General features: G+C 37.5%; 1 long non-coding RNA gene across 1 annotated transcript; it reads left to right on the forward strand.

Moving 5' to 3' along the window:
* The first annotated feature begins 2972 nt into the window (after window positions 1–2972).
* On the forward strand, window positions 2973–17496 carry LOC128316430 (uncharacterized). The gene is made up of 2 exons (XR_008300340.1): window positions 2973–5607; window positions 7358–17496. It is a non-coding gene; the product is annotated as an uncharacterized LOC128316430 (long non-coding RNA).
* Window positions 17497–19251: the final 1755 nt, after the last annotated feature.

The following is a 19251-nucleotide window of genomic DNA, read 5'->3' on the forward strand; positions in this document are numbered from 1 at the left end:
TCTCTCTCTCTCAAAAATAAATAAATAAACTTTAAAAGAAAGAAGTACTTATCAGGGATGAGGACCTACAACGATTAAGGGGTAGGTGTCAAAGATTAACTTGTTATCCTAAGGACTTCTTAGATACAACGAATTTTGACATATGATCTAGTTTAGTATCAGTAGTTGAGGGCATGTGTAGTTGGGCAGAACCAAGGACTATGTTACCTTATCATTCAAAGATTAAGTCTATCAGACAGCAGAGTTCTCATGGCTGCTTTTAAAATATAATGCTATTCATATTTTAATAGAATATTTCTACTGCTATATTCAACATTTGTGCAGATTAAAGGGAAAAATGAGAATGCTGTCCTTCCATTTACTTATCTTTTGAATCTTCAGACTGTTGATATAAAAGCAAAAACAGGGCACCTGCCTGGCTCAGTTGGTAGAGCATGTGACTCTTGATCTCAGGGTCATGAGTTTGAGTCCCATATTGGGCTTAGAGATTACTTAAAAAAAAAAAAAAAAGCAAAAAAAAAATAAGCAAAAATATTTTGGTGTCAATATAAAAACATTTTGGGGTTAAACTTAACAGTCTTCATGACCAACTTTTTATATCTAAAAGCTGATAACTGCCAGTCTGGCAACACAATTTTTCAGGCAGAACTCCAACTGCCACAGAGAAAGGAGGAACGATGGAAAGCTTGACTCTTCTCCTTCCCTAGCTAAAGGAGGCATGCTATATAAACAGTTTTCAAACTCAAGAGTACAGTATAACTTTGTATACTATAGTATATAACATATATACACATATACATATACAAATACACACAACACTCACATTTCACCTCTGACACTTCTAGTTACCAAATGTGTGGGGTTTTTTTTTCCCCCACACCAAGCAATTCTCCAATTCTCTGTGGATACTGGCTGGGTGTCCTACAAGTCAATTTAATTCTGACAATATCGATATGGAAACAGCATCAAATTCCATTGTTTAAGGTCTCAGTCCTACAAAAGTGCCCCCACTTCATACGTCAATCCCAAGTCCAGGTTGTTATCTATGCTTTGAACAACTCGCCACAAATTGGAGGTTCCCACAGTCCCTTCCTTGGGGACAGAACTCAGGAAAACAGTTTATTTAATGGATCACCAGTTTATTATAAAAGGATATACAACTCAGGAACAGCCAGATAGAAGAGATACATAGAGCAAGGTATGGGGAAAGGGGTGTGTACCACCCTCCCAGCACCACCATATGTTTACCAACCTGAAAGTCCTTTGAACCCATTTTGTGGAGGCTCCATTACCATAGACATGATTGATTAAATCATTGGCCATTGATAATTGAGTCACCCTCCAGCCCCTCTCCTCTTCCTGGAGGTTGGGAGTGGAGGGTGGGCCTGAAAGTCCTATTCCTCTAATGATGTTGTTGGTTCCCCTGGCAGCTTTCCAAAAGTCACCTCATTAACATAAACTCTGGTGTGGTTTACAGGGGATTGTTATGAACAACAAGACATCTTTATCTTTCTTATCACTTGGGAAATGCCAAGGGTTTTAGGAACTCTGTTAGGAATGGGGATAGAAACCAAATATATATTATTATAAATGACAATATCACAGGGTGCCTTCCTGGGTGGCTTGGTGGGTTAAGCATCCAACTTCAGCTTAGGTCATAATCTCACAGTTCCTGAGTTCGAGCCCTGCATTGGGCTGTTTGTTGTCAGAACAGAACCTGCTTCAGATCCTCTGTCTCCCTCTCTCTCTGCCCCTCCCCCGTTCATGCTCTGTCTCTCTCTGTCACAAAAATAAATAAACGTTAAAAAAAAAAATTAAAAAAAAAAAGTCATGTCTTCGGAACATAAAGATTAGATTTTACTTTACAAAATAACAGACATTGCATGTAAATTGATGAAGGTTGATTTTATTAAACTTATAATAAAGTTAATGATATCTGGAAAGCAGATAAAATGAAGCAAAAATAACATGAAAGAATCTAAATTATTTTATTAAAGGAACTCAGAACAGTCTATTTTTCTAACTGCTCATACTAACAAATCCTTATGTTTGTTAAACCTGCATTCAATTTATAGAATGAAGTAAGAAAGCTATCATGTTTTTCAATTTATCTTTTTTTAAATTTTATTTATTTATTTTGATAGAGAGCAGGGGAGGGACAGAGAGAGAGAGGGAGAAAGAGAATCCCAAGCTGGCTCTGTGGTGTCAGAGCAGAATCCGAGGCTTGATTCCACGGTGAGATTATGACCTGAGCAGAGGTCAAGAGTCGGATACTTAACTGATTGAGCCACCCAGGCACCTCTTCAATTTATCTTAAATTATTTTGGATTTCTAACATAACTTTGAATACCATTACCTATGAACAAGAAAGAAAGAATATATTTACTGTGTGACCTACACATGCCAGTATATAAAAATGTGTTTCTAATCATGTTATTTTTAGCATCTTTTAAAATGGCAGTGCTTCAAAAAAAACTAAGACAGTGCTTCATAATCTCATGTTAAAAATTCTATCTATCTATCTATCTATCTATCTATCTATCTATCTATCTAGGCTATCATTTAAATAAATAAAAGATAACAGATTCACACCACCAAGCAGTTATAGTAATGGTATATCCATTCTATTCTTTTATAAGCTACAATAATAATGAGTCTTGAAAAAAAGATAGTAACTTCTTTGATGGCAAAAGCATGTATGTGTGTTTGCAGGTATGTGTCAATGAGAGCTGTTTCCTCAGAGAGGCACTTGGCTAACTCCTTCATCTCTTCAGCTGTCTGCTCTGGTCTAACCACAGTGAGATTCACCCCGAATAGCCTATTTACTAATGAGACCTACCATTTTCTTCGTATTTATAATCTCCATTTCTCTGCTAATTTTTCTTATATAGCATAAATAACTTTAAAAAATGTTTTTAATGTTTATTTTTGAGAGAGACAGAGACAGAGAGACAGAGGGAGAGGGAGAGGGAGAGGGGGAGGGGGAGAGAGAGAGAGAGAGAGAGAGAGAGAGAGAGAGAGAGAGAGGGAATCCAAAGCACGTTCCAGGCTCTGAGCTGTCAGCACAGAGCCTGACATGGGACTCAAACTCACGGACCACGAGATCATGACCTGGGCTGAAGTTTGACACTCAACTGATTGAGCCACCCAGGCGCCCCGCATAAATCACTCTCTAACATAGTATATAATTTATCATGTTTATTACTCATTGTCTAGCTTTTCCTGCTAGACTGTAATCTCCACATAGTCAGATCTTCATCTGTTTTATTTACTGACATGTGGCAAGAGCCTAGAATAAGGCCTGGGACATAGCAATCACTTAATAAAGATCTGCTCAATTAAAACAGAATGAAATGAATGAGACCAGAAGCAACAAAAAATCAGTTTCTATGAAGATATAACTATCCATAGCAATATGCTACTTTTTGTAAAGACAAGTTAACTGTGTTTCTTGGATGGGGCTGTCGATTTTACATACATAGATATCTCTATCTCTCCCTCACTGCTGTCCCTCCCTATCAGTCTAGAGAGAGAGAGAGTCTATAAGGGATATTAAATTCATAGCTAACATAGCTGACACCAAAATCATGTGTCTTTCAACTGAACTTGATGAAACCTCATTTCCTGCAGATCACTTGCTCAAATGTTACCTCCTTAGGGAAGTCTTCACTGACTACCTTATCTAAAAGAGCACCCAATCCCGTAGTCACTCTCTAGCCCTTATCTTGCTTCATTTCCTTCATAATTCTTATCACTGCATAATATTATGATAAATATTTGTTTATTGTCTATCTCTTCCAGGAAAACAGGGAACTTATCTGCCTTCCTTACTGCACTATTTCCCTGTGTTTGGATCAGTGCCTGGCACATAGTAAATATTTGTCAGCAAGAATGCACCGAGGATTTGCATGCCCTCATGTTGTTCTTCACATGAGAATGATTCAATTGTTTGTCCCCAGATCTGAAGTTGCTAAGCAATCAGTTGTATTGTATTATTCCCTCACTAATAAACAAACAAAGAATAATTCTTCATGCTTCATATCATATTGAATTAGATGGTTAAAAGGTTTGAACAGGTCATGCTAGATATTATTCCTGAAACATCAATGAAATTCACTACTGCCCTGGAAGATTACATCTTAAATCATATTTAAAAAAAAAATTTTTTTTTTAACGTTTATTTATTTTTGAGACAGGGAGAGACAGAGCATGAACAGGGGAGGGTCAGAGAGAAGGAGACACAGAATCTGAAGCAGGCTCCAGGCTCTGAGCTGTCAGCACAGAGCCCGACGTGGGGCTAGAACTCACGGACTGTGAGATCATGACCTGAGCCAAAGTCGGCCGCTTAACTGACTGAGCCACCCAGGCGCCCCTACATCTTAAATCGTATTAAACAAAAGTTTTAGATCTACTCTTTGCTCTTTTCTGGGTGAAACTGTATTAATTTTATTGAATTGGAAGTAAAGACACTGATCTAAAATTTTGTGAAATTTCATTTGATTAAAAAACTTAAGGCCAATGTAAAAAGTAAAGAGGTACTTTAGACCTCTTGCTCTTTTCTTTTTTAAAAAGTTTTATTTATTTTGAGAGAGAGAGAGAAAGAGAAAAAGAGCATAGGCAGGGGAGGGACCAAGAAGGGAAGAGAATCCCAAGTAGGCTCAGCACTGTCCGTGCAAAGCCTGATGCAGGGCTTGATTTTGACACAGGGCTCGATCTCACTAACCATGAGATCAAGAGTCAGCCGCTCAACCCACTAAGCCACCCGGGCGCCCTGAGACCCCTTGGCTCTTTAATTCTACTTTTGGTTTAAAATCTGGCCAGGGTGACAATAGCAGGATTGAATGACACTGCGGCGTGTGGGTGACAATATCAGGATTGAATGACATAGCTGCTTGTCTTTGTAATGAGGGCAAATGTAAAATAAAAAGCAGGGCTTAAAAAAAATACATTGTGTAAATGGTGTTGTTTACTTTGTTACCTGGACCCCTAGAATCTTCACCAAAACTGTCAGTTGTGGATACACCTCTAAAGTACTTGTAAGGATGCTTTAAACTTCAGAAATTCAGAAAGTTCACAAAAGAGATTGATGAAGAATTATAGAAATCACAATTTTTATAAAACTTAAGGATAAATGTTTTAAAGTGTTTGTTTTCCTTAGCAAAATGTTTCAAACCCTTGAGAGAATAAACAAGAAATGTCTTTATTATTTTCAGTAACTATCCCCAACAACATCAGGTAGAATTTCCTTGTTTCCAGAGGGGTGGCTCCTTTAATGATATGTTACATATATATTCTGTGATTTTCAGACACTTTATTAAAACATAACAACCTAAGATTAAATAATCAGTCTTGTTAACTTGAAAGCTTCAATCTCTAGCTCAATTCAAAACTCTTCTGCCCTCCTTCTCCTGCCTACCACCCACCTTAGTACAGGTAAAGCTCTAGTGACTTGGAGGCAGTAGGGGAACATCCTGGCTCACAGATACCTGTTTTCCCTCCCTTCCCAGACTTAGTGCCCTCGTTCATGGCAGAAAGAAGGGACAAAGAAAAGGGCAAAGGCTTCCTTACATGAAAGACAAAAGGGCAAATGTTTCTCTACTTGACTGGGTAAGAATGCAATCTTCACTGACTAGATACTGATAACCTCTATGTGCCAGTGTCCAAAAACTGGGTTCCAATTACTGGGATCTCTTCCATTTTTCTTGCTGCAATCGTTCACTCTTGCTGCAGTCAGTCCTTATTCTGACAAAATGGCTCAAGCCACTTAACCTTTCCTGACATTCACACCACCTACAGGAAACTTCATTATTCTTGCCACACGAAATGATGGGCACAGCTGTCTATTATTGTTCAAAACCTCTTTCTCTTCCTCCACCCTAGGAGATGAACAGATCTGGGCGGCTAAGCAAATGGCCAACAGAGAAAAGATGTGTTTCCCTATGTTTTATAAACCCAATCTTTAGAAGCAATTCTCTTCAAGCACTCTTCACCCCAACCACATATTGGGGAACAGCTTGTCCACAAACACTGCTTTCTCCAAAAGGCCTCCTTTCTCCCTCTCTTTCTCTCTCTCTCTTTTTAAGAGTGCATAGGAGTGGTGGTGGTGATAGGGCTGGCTGTGACACTACTCAGTTAATGCTCTGGGTTTTTAATTTTAATTTTTTAAGTTTATTTATTTTGTAAGACAGAGAGCGAGCGCACGCAGGGTGGGGAGGGGCAGAGAGAAAGGGGAGGGAGGGAGAAAGAATCCCAAGCAGGCTTCATGATCTCGGCGCAGAGCCCAATGTGGGGCTCAATCTCAGAAGCGGTGAGACCATGATCTCAGCTGAAATCAGGAGTCGGATGCTTAACAGACTAAGCCACCCAGGCACCCCTAAAGTTATTTTAACCTACGTTGTAGAATGCTGTTGTAAATGTGTGTGTAAAAAATATTTAGCTATCACTATAATATTGCCGTGATTACCACATATTAATATGTGGTATTAAATATCAGCCAATACTTGTTTAATATATCGGTAAACCTTAGTCTTGTGTGGATAAGAGAAATAGCTCTTATTTGATCCTCCTGTTCAAAATATCTGTGATATTCAATTCAACCCCATGCCAATTCCTTATAGTGATGACAAAGCCTCAGTCTTAGTCTACAGGAATCCAAAATTTATGCCATTCAAGTACAGGTTTTTTTTTTCTTTTTTCTTTTTTAGAGAGAGAGCGCGAGCATGGGAGAGAGAGAGAGAGAAAGAGAGAATCTCAAGCAGGCTCCACGCTCAATGTGGAGCCTGACACTAGAGCTCAATCCCATGACCCTGGGATCACGACCTAAGCTGAAACCAAGGGTTGGATGCTTAACTGACTAGCCACGCAGGTGCCCCAAATACAGTATTTTCTTTTTTTTTTTTTTTTAATTTTAACGTTTATTTATTTTTGAGACAGAGAGAAACAGAGCATGAACGGGAGAGGGGCAGAGAAAGAGGGAGACACAGAACCCAAAACAGGCTCCAGGCTCTGAGCTGTCAGCACAGAGCCCGACGTGGGGCTCGAACTCATGGACTGAGAGATCATGACCTGAGCCGAAGTCAGACGCTTAACTGACTGAGCCACCCAGGCGCCTCCCCCCCCCCCCCCACCAATTACAGTATTTTCTTAAATGTAGTTAGATAGTTCATGGTTTTGTGAGGTATTAAATCTTAAATACAAATAATGAAGGCACTTAGAGACATGTGTATATATATTAAAAATATACATATTAAAAATTCCAGTAAATGTTGCAATAATGAAACTTCTTTTACTTTGTTTAACTCAGCATTCCCTGTGCTTAATTTACAATGGAATCCTTTTTTTTTTTTTTTCCCCACAGAATACTTACCAGTATCTCGTGAAATTAGTCTGAGGAACCCAGTTGGTATCCTCCCTCCCTCTCTTCTTTTTGTAATTTTTGAGTCCACAAGGAACTACACAGATCTATGCAAGTTCCTTAAAGCAGTACAGTAAGTATGTCTGTTGTTGGTTCATTCAAAATAGAGGCTTTCTCCTCCCTCTGCTACTATAGTAAGAGGTTTTTAAGAAAAAAAGAAGGAAGGAAGGAAGGAAGGAAGGAAGGAAGGAAGGAAGGAAAGAAAGAAAGAAAGAAAGAAAGAAAGAAAGAAAGAAAGAAAGAAAGAAAGAAAAAAAAAGAAGAGAGAAAAAAATTCCCTGGAACAATTGTCTTTTGAGATGAGGCTACCAGAAAAGGTCTTCCCTCCTAATTAAAAGTCTTATGTGTTATGATTTCTTTTTATTCTACATTATCAAATATCTCCTCAGTGGCAGCTGCTGAGCTTGTAAGTCAATGGCTGCTTTTCTGAGTTTTGCCACTTAACTGTTTCTATGCCCACTTACGTGGGTTATGCTTACGAACAGTGATTTCCTAATTGTAGGCTGCTTCATTAAAAGGAAAAGAGAAGATATGGAGATATTTCTCCAAGACCATCACCATCACCAGTCAAAGGTATAGCAGATGGAGCAACTTTTAAAATCCAGAAACTAATAGCAACTAATATTATTTATATTGATGACATACAAGTGTTTTAGAATATACGGTGTATACCTCTAGTCTAGGTGGTCTTTTATTTTGTTTTCTTAAATACTATTTCATTTTTTAAGTAATCTCTCCACCCAACGCGGGGCTCAAACTCACAACCCCAAGATCAAGGGTTGCATGCTCTACCTATTGAGCCAGACAGGTGCCCCAGGCAGTCTTTTAAAAACACCTGAAATGATAAGTTCTAGCTACTTCATATAGAGTTGGACACCTTATTAAAAACAGAAAGTTACTTGAGAATTATTATAAATGTTTAGCAACTATCTTCTTGTAAACAATGTCTTTAAAAACTCATAGGCCTTAAAAATCCTGTAATCGTAGAAGGGATGTCATCCCAGCAACTGAAAAAGATTAGCTAATGTTTATTTTATTTAAAAAAAGTATTCTTACAGTACAAAGTACAACATAATCACTACTTGATGCTATAAAAATGTAATAATTTAAGAATATGTTTCACTTTCCTGCCTTACCTGACTTTTTATTTCTCAACAGAAAACATGTAACAGCCAGTGAGCACACTTGTGTTTGCTGTCATTTTTAAATGGCTTTTATATTATCTATTATTTTCTTGTATTTTTCCCTCTCAGATGCTCCCTTAATAATTAGCTTCTCTATTCAAAATTCTTAGATTACATGTAGTATTTCACATAAAAATACTATCATTATAGCAACTAGTATTTTGTGATTGTTTGCTTTATTCTACATTATGCTAAGGTTTACAAAGATCATCTCATAAAATGTTAACAACCCTGAAAGACATGGTAATCTTTCTATGTACAATTTTAAGGTAACAAAACTGAGGCTTGGAGAGGTTAAGCATCTTGCCTAAGGGACCTCAGCTTGTGTGTATTTTAGTTGGATAAAATTTCAGGTCTGAGCTATTCTAAAACCCCAAGTTCTTAACCTTTGCTTCTCCAATCCCCGGTGATTCAGTAATATATTCTTGAACGTTTGTGATTTCTCCTCAAAAACCTTTAGTTTTGAGGTTTCATTTCAAAAATAACTTGAAAATGTAACTATACTTTGGATCACAGGGAAGACCATTATATAAATACAAACTTTTCACCTGATTTGAATACCAGGTTTTTGTGTTTATAACTGAGTTAGTGCCAAGCTATAAAACTTAAATTGCCCTGGGCTACAGTAGAGAATAAAAACAAACAAATGAATGATGCATACATGACAGGCAAAGGTCAAATATTGTTCCTGCTTTGTTCTGGAACAAAGATTTTTTTAAAAAAAATTGTAACAGAGAAAACTAATGGGAAAATTGAATTATCATATAGTAATGTAGGCATTCCAAATTACAACAAACATGTGCTGTATTAATTTCCAATGACTTCCAGCTCAGCAAAACAATAGTCTTTGTTGCTTTAAAATTGATGTTATTAATTTCAAATATTTTAGTTTAATTTCTATTATTTCTGGTTTAATAGTTAAAAAGGAGCGATCAGTACAGGTTTACACCAAATTTTCTACGTGCACATAGCACATATTAGGGTAACTTTAAAATGTTTATCATATTGGATACACACAATAATTCTTATAGGGTATTCCTATATTATTCAAGATTGAGGAACAGTACTACATAATTTGTATGGCTGGTGCATAATAGGAACTCAATAATTGTTAGTTGAGCCAGAATTTTAATGATCTATCTAGGTTCTCCATATTTATTCATTTGATTGATTCAGCCAAACTACCTTGGAGTTTCTTTCTCATAATAAATGCACTGAACCTACAGTAGGTTTTAGTGTTTATCTTAGACTTTTTCACTAGTGAACACTTAAGAGAATCTCATGGAATCTATGGACTCTTTCCCCCAAAAGCCCCCCCCCCCCACGCACACACACACACAGATATATATCACAATATTATAAACTACATAATTAAAAAAGAGAGAACTGGCTGTGAAGTTGGAAATAATTTATATGATTGAAGGCAACCTTTCTTAGAGATTCCATTTCCTCATCTGTACAGTGTGAATACTACTTATCTCATGTTATGCAGCTGAATAAAATCATGTAATTATGGTGCTTGCAATTTAGTAGATGCCAAATTAAGTGGTAGCTATAATTATTATCAGGCCAATATTGATCTCATATTTTATCTCTAATTACTGTTTGAGGTTTTCTTGTGCTGATTGGTTTGTTACAACTACTTTCTAGTTCCATGGATCTTATATTTTTCTCACCGGTTACCTTATTTGTTTTTTCTTTTTAGGCTACCTATTTTTACAGATGATAGTGATCCACAAAAGCACCGGCGAGTAATAACATCTATAATGTTCAGGTCAGAATACTAAGCAGCTTTAACATTGCTGTGATCAATATGAAAGCTGATGAGCAATAAATAGTAATTCAATACAAAGATAAGGATATTTGAAGGGCAAAATATGGGTCACAAGTTTAAACTGGAGATCTGCTACAAATAAGAACATGGAGGAAATTATACTATTAGATAGTTTCTTTGAGAATTACATGACAATAAAAGACGTGTGGCACATAACTGAGTCAATCACATTTGAATAATGAATGATAAATGGATACCACATCAGAACAGAACATTGTATTCAGATGAGAAAGCATTTATTCTTTTATTGCCAAAACTGGTTATATTAAAAGCATCCTTTTATGTTTATATCTGGAAACCAATTCTATGAGGCTGTAGAAAATTTATGAAGAGTTCAGAAAGAATGTCATAAAAATAATGCAAAACTTTGGAAACATAATTGTAAGAGAAATCTTTACATAAGGATTTCTAAGGAACTGTTCAAATTCTTTTACTTATTTTCATTATTATTTTGGCATTTTTTTCATTTTGGTATTTTTAAGCATCAAATATTGCATGAAATGTATAGGTGAGGGGTTGAAGATAAAAATTTTTCTATGTGTTTGATATAGTGTCACTATAGACATTGTAATGAGATTTCACAAAATGCTGATGTTTAAGATTCACAAGTACTATAAAATGCTTTTATAAATAAATAGTAACTTCAATATGAGTAGAATATATTAAGAAGCAATCTTAAGAAGAATATGTACAAATGGTGCCTGGGTGGCTCAATCAGTTAAGTGTCAGACTCTTGATTTCAGCTCAAGTCATGATCTCATGACTTGTGAGTTTGAGCCCTGCATTGGGCTCCACGCTCACAGCATGGAATCTGCTTGGGATTCTCTGTCTCCCCCTCACTCTCTGCTCTGTCTCTCTCAAAAATAAACATTTTTTTTTTAAAAGAAAAAGAATATGTACAAAAAAAAACATATTCCCCCTCCTCAAATTATGGCCTTATTAGAGATGCTGGTCATTTATCATAAATGACAATGACTCATTTTAGAATGGTGAATGCTTGAAGTACAGTATGTCCTGGCTTTTTTTTTTTTTATTTTTAGATCTTATACTCTTACAATTTTATGCAATTTTTACAAACATGCATAGAAGCTAAGCTAGTGATCCAGTAACAGATTTTATTAGTTCTACTGAATTTGTTACAGACTGGAAAGGTGAGCTAAAGGCTTTATTCTCTTCCTATTTTGAAAGATGTCAAAGTTGAACACTGGTATATTTAACCTGTTGCTGACTTTTCTTAAACTTTGCAACTTAAGGCATCCTGGTATATGTATTAATTAAATATTTGTCCCTCTTACTGAACAGACTTCTCTATGATAACAGTTTTGTTTGTTTAAATGAAACTGGTATCATGTGTACTCACAGAAAATTTCCAATGCAGGTTTTGAGAAGTGAATTAACTATTCATGTTTAACCAGGTAATTGACAGTTTTTTTTGAAACAAAGTTTTTAAACTATTTACTTTTGATTTCAAAGATGACTGTTTCTGATGTATACAGAACGTGTGTAATTTTTTTGTGGCAGATTTTTGACTGTTTTCAAGCACTGTAATGTGTGATGGATGGTTAGAAACAATAATATATTAGTTTCTACTTACCCTTTTAGGACTGAACTATATCTACTTATTTAAAAAAAATTTTGGTGTGTTTTAAGTAATCTCTACATCCAACTAGGGCATGAACTCATCACCTGGAAATCAAGAGTCGCATGCTCATGGACTGAGTCAGCCAGGTGTCCTGAATTATATCTCTTTACAAAACTTTACCCCTGCATTATGTTTGTCAGCATTCAGGTGGTCCAGATGTAGGTTTATAGATTCATTTTTAGTTTACTTCTTGCACTTTGCAGCATGCTCTACACATTTAGTCCTTAAGGGGTTTCTTTTACAAACTCTGTGGCATAACATTTATTAGCAATCAGATAGAAAACTGAGCAAATTTATGCCATAATTTTGTAGGGAAAAAATGTGCTAAGCTCTATATTTCATCCATGAACAATTTGCAGTGTGAGCACTTTCAAGGAATAAAAATAAAAAAGCAATGTAAAACTTTTAGGTTAAACATAAAACAGTTCTGGGGCACCTGGGTTGCTTGGGTGGTTAAGCGTCCAACTCTCAGTTTCGGCTCAGGTCATGAACTCACGGTTTCCTGGGTTCGAGCCCCGCATTGGACTGTGTGCTGACAGTGCAGAGCCTGGTTGAGATTCTCTCCCTCTCCCTCTCTGTCTGCCCCTCTCCTACTCATGTGGTCTCTTTCTCAAAATAAGTAAACTTAAAAAAACAAACCAAAAAAACATAAAACATAAATAGCTCCTGAGAGTAAGAATTATTGAATAGGATGGGATCAGTTCAAGTAGGGGTGTTTCTTCCAGGACCAAGGCTTTCTTAAGATCTACAGATTTCATAACCTTTACTGTTTCATTGTCTTTGTAATCTTCATTTTCTTTTATACTGAATGTATTTTCACTTTAAGTTCCTCAGTTACAAAACAGGTTAATATTCAGCATTTGAATGGCTATGACTAAGGCCATTAGTATTTAAAAAGCACAGATAATTCTTTTTTCAATCTATTGTGTACATAAATTGCTTTTATTCCTGCTATCATGTCAGTGTTTAATCCGTTTTTCTTTAAACAGAAATGTATTGGCTGATTTCTCAGGTTTTATTTAAAAAAATTAAAAAACATTTTTTTAATGTTTATTTTTATTTTTGAGAGAGACAGAGTTGGGGGGTGCAAGGGAGAAACAGAATCTGAAACAGGCTCCAGGCTCTGAGCTGTCAGTATAGAGCCCAATTTAGGGCTCAAGCTCAGGAACTGCGAGACCACAAACCGAACCAGTCAGACGCTTAACCAACTGAGTCACCCAGGCACCCCTAAAATTTTTTTTTAAATCTTTATTTTTGAGAGAGAGACAGAGTGCGAGCCAGGGAGGAACAGAAAGAGATGGAGACACAGAATCTGAAGCAGGCTCCAGGCTCTGAGCTGTCAAGTACAGAGCCTGACACGGGGCTCGAACTCACAAACTGTGAGTTCATGACCAGAGCTGAGATCAGACACCTAACCGACTAAGCCACCCAAGCATCCCATTTCTTGTGTTTTAGATTGATTTACTTCTATATTCATTGATTCTGGAAACTGTTGGGGGAGGGATTTTTACTTAAGTGGAAGATAATTTATAATTCATATGTGGGATAGAATTGGCACTAAGAAAATATCTTAACCATGCATTAAAACATTCAACAGTTAATGTAGTCGAGAAAGCAAAGTAAAAAAAGTTATTTTGTTGATTCTTTTACCTGATATGGGAAAAAACTTGTATTGTATGAAAGTGATCTGAATAGGTAAAAACATTAATTTTGAGAGGATTCATAATTTTTTTGATCCATAATTTAAAGTAATTATCTTTGCAAGATGAGAGCAGTGATGTTACGTGATAAAAGTGGACATGATGAAAGATATACTACAAACGGTTCTACTTATTTTTTCCTTTTTGGTGCTGACTAAACTTTGGAAATGGGTTGATTAGCAACTTCTTAAAAACCATCTATTGTCTCTTTTGCTCTGCATTTTAAAACACTCCAAAATCCTGCCTCTTTATTCTACATAATTTCCACTAGCCCCCTTCTGCTTATCTGAGTCTGGTTCTAGTTGCTGGCCCATGCTCATTTCTGCTTCTAAGCTGACCCAGATTGTGTTGTGTCCCCCCAAAATTTATGAGGTGCTAATCCCCTTACCTCAAAATGTTATTACATTTGGATATAGGAACTTTAAAAAGGTAATTAATGTTAAATGAGGTCATATGGGTATGTCCTAATCCAATATGACTGGTGTTCTTATAAAAAGGGGAAATTTGGAAACAAATTCACATACAGGGAGAAAACCACATAAACATGAAAAGGGCCATCTAGAAGCCAAGAACAAGGCTCTGGGAAGAAACCGTCTCAGACTTCTAGCCTCCACAGCTGTGAGCAAAAATGCATTTGTTGTTTAAGTCGCCCAATCTGTGGTGCTTTGCCTGTGGCAACCCCAGAATGTACAATCTGCCTTTGCTCATGTTATTCCCCTCACTGAAAATGTCCCTTCCTTTCATCCCCAGCTATCCAGTCATTCAACATGGAAATTAAACAGCTACTTGGTGAAATTATCTGACACAACAGTCCTCTTTTTTTCTGCCCTAACAGAGAATTTAGTTCGAACTACAGATTTTAGCAGATCCTAGCACAAAATATGGTAGATGTAAGGATTTCAGGAGTTAACATAGGTAAAATGCTTACAACAATGCCTGGCATGTAGTCAATCGTAAGTGTTTGCTACATCTGTTGCTGCTATTACTATGTCTTCATTGGAAGATAAAATACACAATAATTGATAACTATTTGTGAGGCATAGGGAAGAAGGATAAAAGATATCAGGCTTGGCAACTGAGTATGTGATACTATTGTTCCAAATCATTCACTCGGTTTTATAAAGAGAGAAATAGCGTTTTTTATTACTATTATACAAAATTTTTATTCTATGAAAATTAAAAAATGAAATAGAAATAATGATATAAAAATAGCTCTAAATAAAAATACTTTTGCAAGGTTGAATTAACCCTTTGCACATATCCTGTTAGATCTCTGTGAGACTACAAATCTCTACAAAATTGGAATTACAGTTGACAACACAGGTTTGGACTGCATGGGTCCACTTACACACAGATTTTTTTTTTTCGATAAATATAGTACAATACTGTAAATGAATTTCCTTGTAATTTTCTTAATATTTTTTTTCTCTAGCTTCCTTTGTTGTAAAAATACAGTATACAATGCATATAACATTCAAAATATGTTGACTGTTTATATTATTGGTAAGGCTTCTGGTCAATGGTACACTATTAGCAGTTTTTAACTATGTGAGGGAGGAAGTTAGGCATCCCAACCCCTGCATTATTCAAGGATCAACTGTACATTTTAAAACTTCCTCTTTACACTTAATATATCAGGTCAATAACATTTCTTCCACATCATTTTTAATGGCCGAATACTGTTCTATGTGTGTAGCTTAATTTACTTAAGGAGTATCTTTAAAAAAATTTTTTTTAATGTTTATTTTTGAGAGAGAGACAGTGTGAGCTGGGGAGTGGCAGAGACAGAGGGAGACACAGAACCTGAGGCAGGCTCCAGGCTCCGAGCTGTCAGCACAGAGCCCCACTTGGGGCTCGAATTGTGAATCGTGAGATCATGACCTGAGCCGCAGTCAGATGCTCAACTGACTGAGCCAGCCAGGCGCCCCTATTTAAGGAATATCTTAACAAACAATACAGGAATGAATACTCTTGCAATCAAATTGTTACACATATTCTTATTTCCTTATGATACATTTCTAGAAGAGGAACTTCAGGGTCAAATGCACATGCTCAAGGCTTCTGATACATACTGTCAAACTGCACTCTAGAAGTGTGTGCCATTTATATACTCGGAAGTTTAAGAAGCCCTATTTCTCTGAACCCTTGCCAGTACTAACAAGACATAATCACTTGTTAAAATAACACCTGAAAACCAAATTAATGTGTAACATGTGTTCTGTCACTCACTCCCAAGATGGACTATTAAACTTTTATATTACCATTCAAAGCTTAAGATTCTTACCTACATTTTAGATGAAGAATCTGAGATCCAGTAAGTTACATAATAAATCAGACCACTACATAATGGAAATTTCTGCCCCATATACGATATTGAGTATTCTTTCTGATTTGCCAGTCAGCCTTACCAATTAAGTTGTTTTTCCTATAATAGCCTTGTCAATTTCCCCCAAAAAGATATACATCTTCATTATCCAGGGATGGAAGCTAGTACATTCCATTAGTTTAGCACAGTTTTTCCTATCTGCTTCCCAGCTTGGATTTTATTTACTTACTAAAAAAAATATATATATTTTTTTAACATTTATTCACTTTTGAGAGAGTGAACGCAGAGCTGGGGAGGGGCAGAGGGAGAGGGAGACACAGAATAAGAAGCAGGCTCCAGGCTCGGAGTTGCCAGCACAGAGCCCAACACAGGACTCCAATTCATGAACCGTTGAGTTCCTGACCTGAGCTGAAGTGGGATGCTCAACCGACTGAGCCACCCAGGTGCCCAGGAGTTTACATATTATGTGAAGGAAACCTTTCAAGACATTTAAAAAAAAAAAAGCTTACCTAATTTTAGAAAAGAATCTATTTCATTCATTCAATGGTTTATTTATTCAATGTTTCATTCATTCAACAGTACTTAGCTAATGTATACTATGTGTGGGGGATAAAGCAGTGATCAAAATAGATGTAGCCCCTGCCCCCATGGAACTTAAATTTTTAGTGGGGTAAAGGGAAACAGATAACAAACAATAAAGATAATGATAAATTATAAATGTTATTTAAAAATAAATGGGAAAAGGAGATACTTTAAAAATGGTGGTGAAGGAAGGCCTGTCAGAGATTCTTTCTTTTTTTAAAGTTCTTATTTATTTGAGAGGGAGAGAGAATGAGAGTGTACAGGGGAGGGGCAGAAAGAGTCCTAAGCACTGACAGTGCAGAGCGTGATAAAGGGCTCGAACTCAGGAACCATGACATCATGACCTGAGCCCAAAATCGAGAGTCGGATGCTTAACACACTGAGCCACCCGTGTGCCTTGATTTCTGAGTTAAGACCTGAAGGATGAGAATGAGTTAGCTACATAGACACCGAGAAAATACATCCCAGACAGAAAAAAATAATAGTGCAAAAGTACAAAGGTCCTGAGATGGAGTATCAGTTAAAATTAAATTCAGTTGAGAAGAGACCCTAGAGTTTTAAATAAAATAGAAATTTATTTTCTCCTATCCAAATCTAAATGTAGGGGCGCCTGGCTGGCTCAGTCGGTTGAGTATCTGAATCTTTGATTTCCATTCAGGTCATGATCCCAGGGTTGTGGGATCGAGCCCTGCGTCTTTGGAGCCTGCGTGGGATTCTCTCTTCCTCTGCCCCTCTCTTCCACTGGTGCTCACTTGCTCGAACTGTCTAAGAAAAAAAAAAAAAGGTGCTCTCTCTCTCTCTAAACCACCCCCCCACCCCCAAAAACAAAAAACCAAACCAAACCAAAACTGAACGTAAAGAGTGCAGGGCTGGTACGGTGCTCCACAAAGGTCTCAAGAACCCAAGCTCCCACCAGTTTAAGATTTCGCCTGCAGCCCGCATTGGCGGCTAGACTTTCAGGCCTTCACATCCATATTCCAGGGTGCAGAATATTAAGAGGAAAAGAGACAGAGGACCGGATGTGTACACCAACTGTGTTTTAAGGATGGTTCTGAAGGGACGCCACATGACCTTTTTGCTTATACGCCATTGGCCAGAACTACCACATGGCTACAGAGAGGCCGGAAAACAGTCTTCATTCTGGACAGCCATGTGTCCATGTCTGTTAGTATGAAAAAAAGGGAGAAATTTTGGGGGACAACTAACAGTCGCTGCTACAGACTGGAAAGAGCTTGGTACGTGACACAAACAGAGAGGAAGCAACGAGAAGGGTGAGGACGGGACGAAGTTGGATTACATGCACTCAGAGGCATATCCAGTCCTAGAACACATCATCTTACACCGAAGAGAATGCTGAAGAGGCAGGAAGGAACTGCTGGGGGCTGGGGAGGAAAGGACTGAAAGAGGGGTTGCTCCTCCTTGAATTTACCTGAAGTAAACAACAGGGAAGTAGAATGTTTAACGAAATGAATAATCAGGCAACACATTTTCTACTGGGAACGTCAGCACCATTCGGAGTTTAACTTAAACCACAGGACGTTTACTAGTATCTCAAAACACCTTGCATTCTGTAAACATAACAAAGTCACCTTTTATTTATAACATCCTTATCTTTCTTGCTATTTAAGATAGACACCCTCTGCCCTTCACTGATAAGTTTTAAGTTGGAGTACAGGTGTTTTTTTTTTGTAAAGAAAAGGTGATTTTTATAGAAGAAACAAACAAGGGAAATAGAAATTTTATTTACTGCAAATGACTTGTATTTTACATTAATAAAGTCTATCACTCAAACACAAAAGAATAACAATTCACTTTATGAAACTACACGATTCCAAAATACACATGCAGAAACTCTTTTTAAAGTCCATAAATGTCGAACAGTAACAAAAGGGAAAGAAAGCATTTATCGACACACAAAGGAATAGAGGTTATTTCGAAGAACACCAATTTAACTTTGAGTGACAGTTACTTTTCTGAAAAACAAAGACTTCACTCTCCTGAAGTTCCCATCAAAGCCACCGTAATTTCAAACGGTATTGCTCACAGCCCAGCCGGTCACTCAAGCTTACATGGGGACTGGGGGGGAGCAGGAGCGAAAGAAAGTGCTATAAATCTAACTCGGCTAGCGCAAGCTCATTCAATAGAGCTTTAAAAACTTGCTCCCCAATATGCTCCCTCCCATCAAGTTAAAAAAAAAAACCAGACAGAAAAAAAAAGGGTGATGAGTAGAAAATACCAACGGTTTCGGCGGAGGGGAACTCACTTCTCAGGAGGTGATGGTGACCTGCTGCTGGTCCCTGGAAGTGCGTGCACGAACACCGCAGTTTGCGGGGGCTGAGGGAGGAAAACAAGACAACGATCAGTTTTGCTTCAGGTGGTGGGAGTCGGGAGTGGGGTGGGTGTGGGGGCCTTTCCAGGCGGACGGACGTGGGAGGGGCGTGGTGTCCGACACGAACACAAACACAAACACGCTCCGCGTCCCCAGGCAGGGCGGGCTGACGCCACCTCACCATTCCCCGCCCCTGGACCCCGGGGCCCGCCTCGGACCCAGGGCCCGTGCCCAGTGCAC

This window comes from Acinonyx jubatus, chromosome B4 (assembly GCF_027475565.1).
Source record: "Acinonyx jubatus isolate Ajub_Pintada_27869175 chromosome B4, VMU_Ajub_asm_v1.0, whole genome shotgun sequence".
NCBI lineage: Eukaryota > Metazoa > Chordata > Mammalia > Carnivora > Felidae > Acinonyx > Acinonyx jubatus.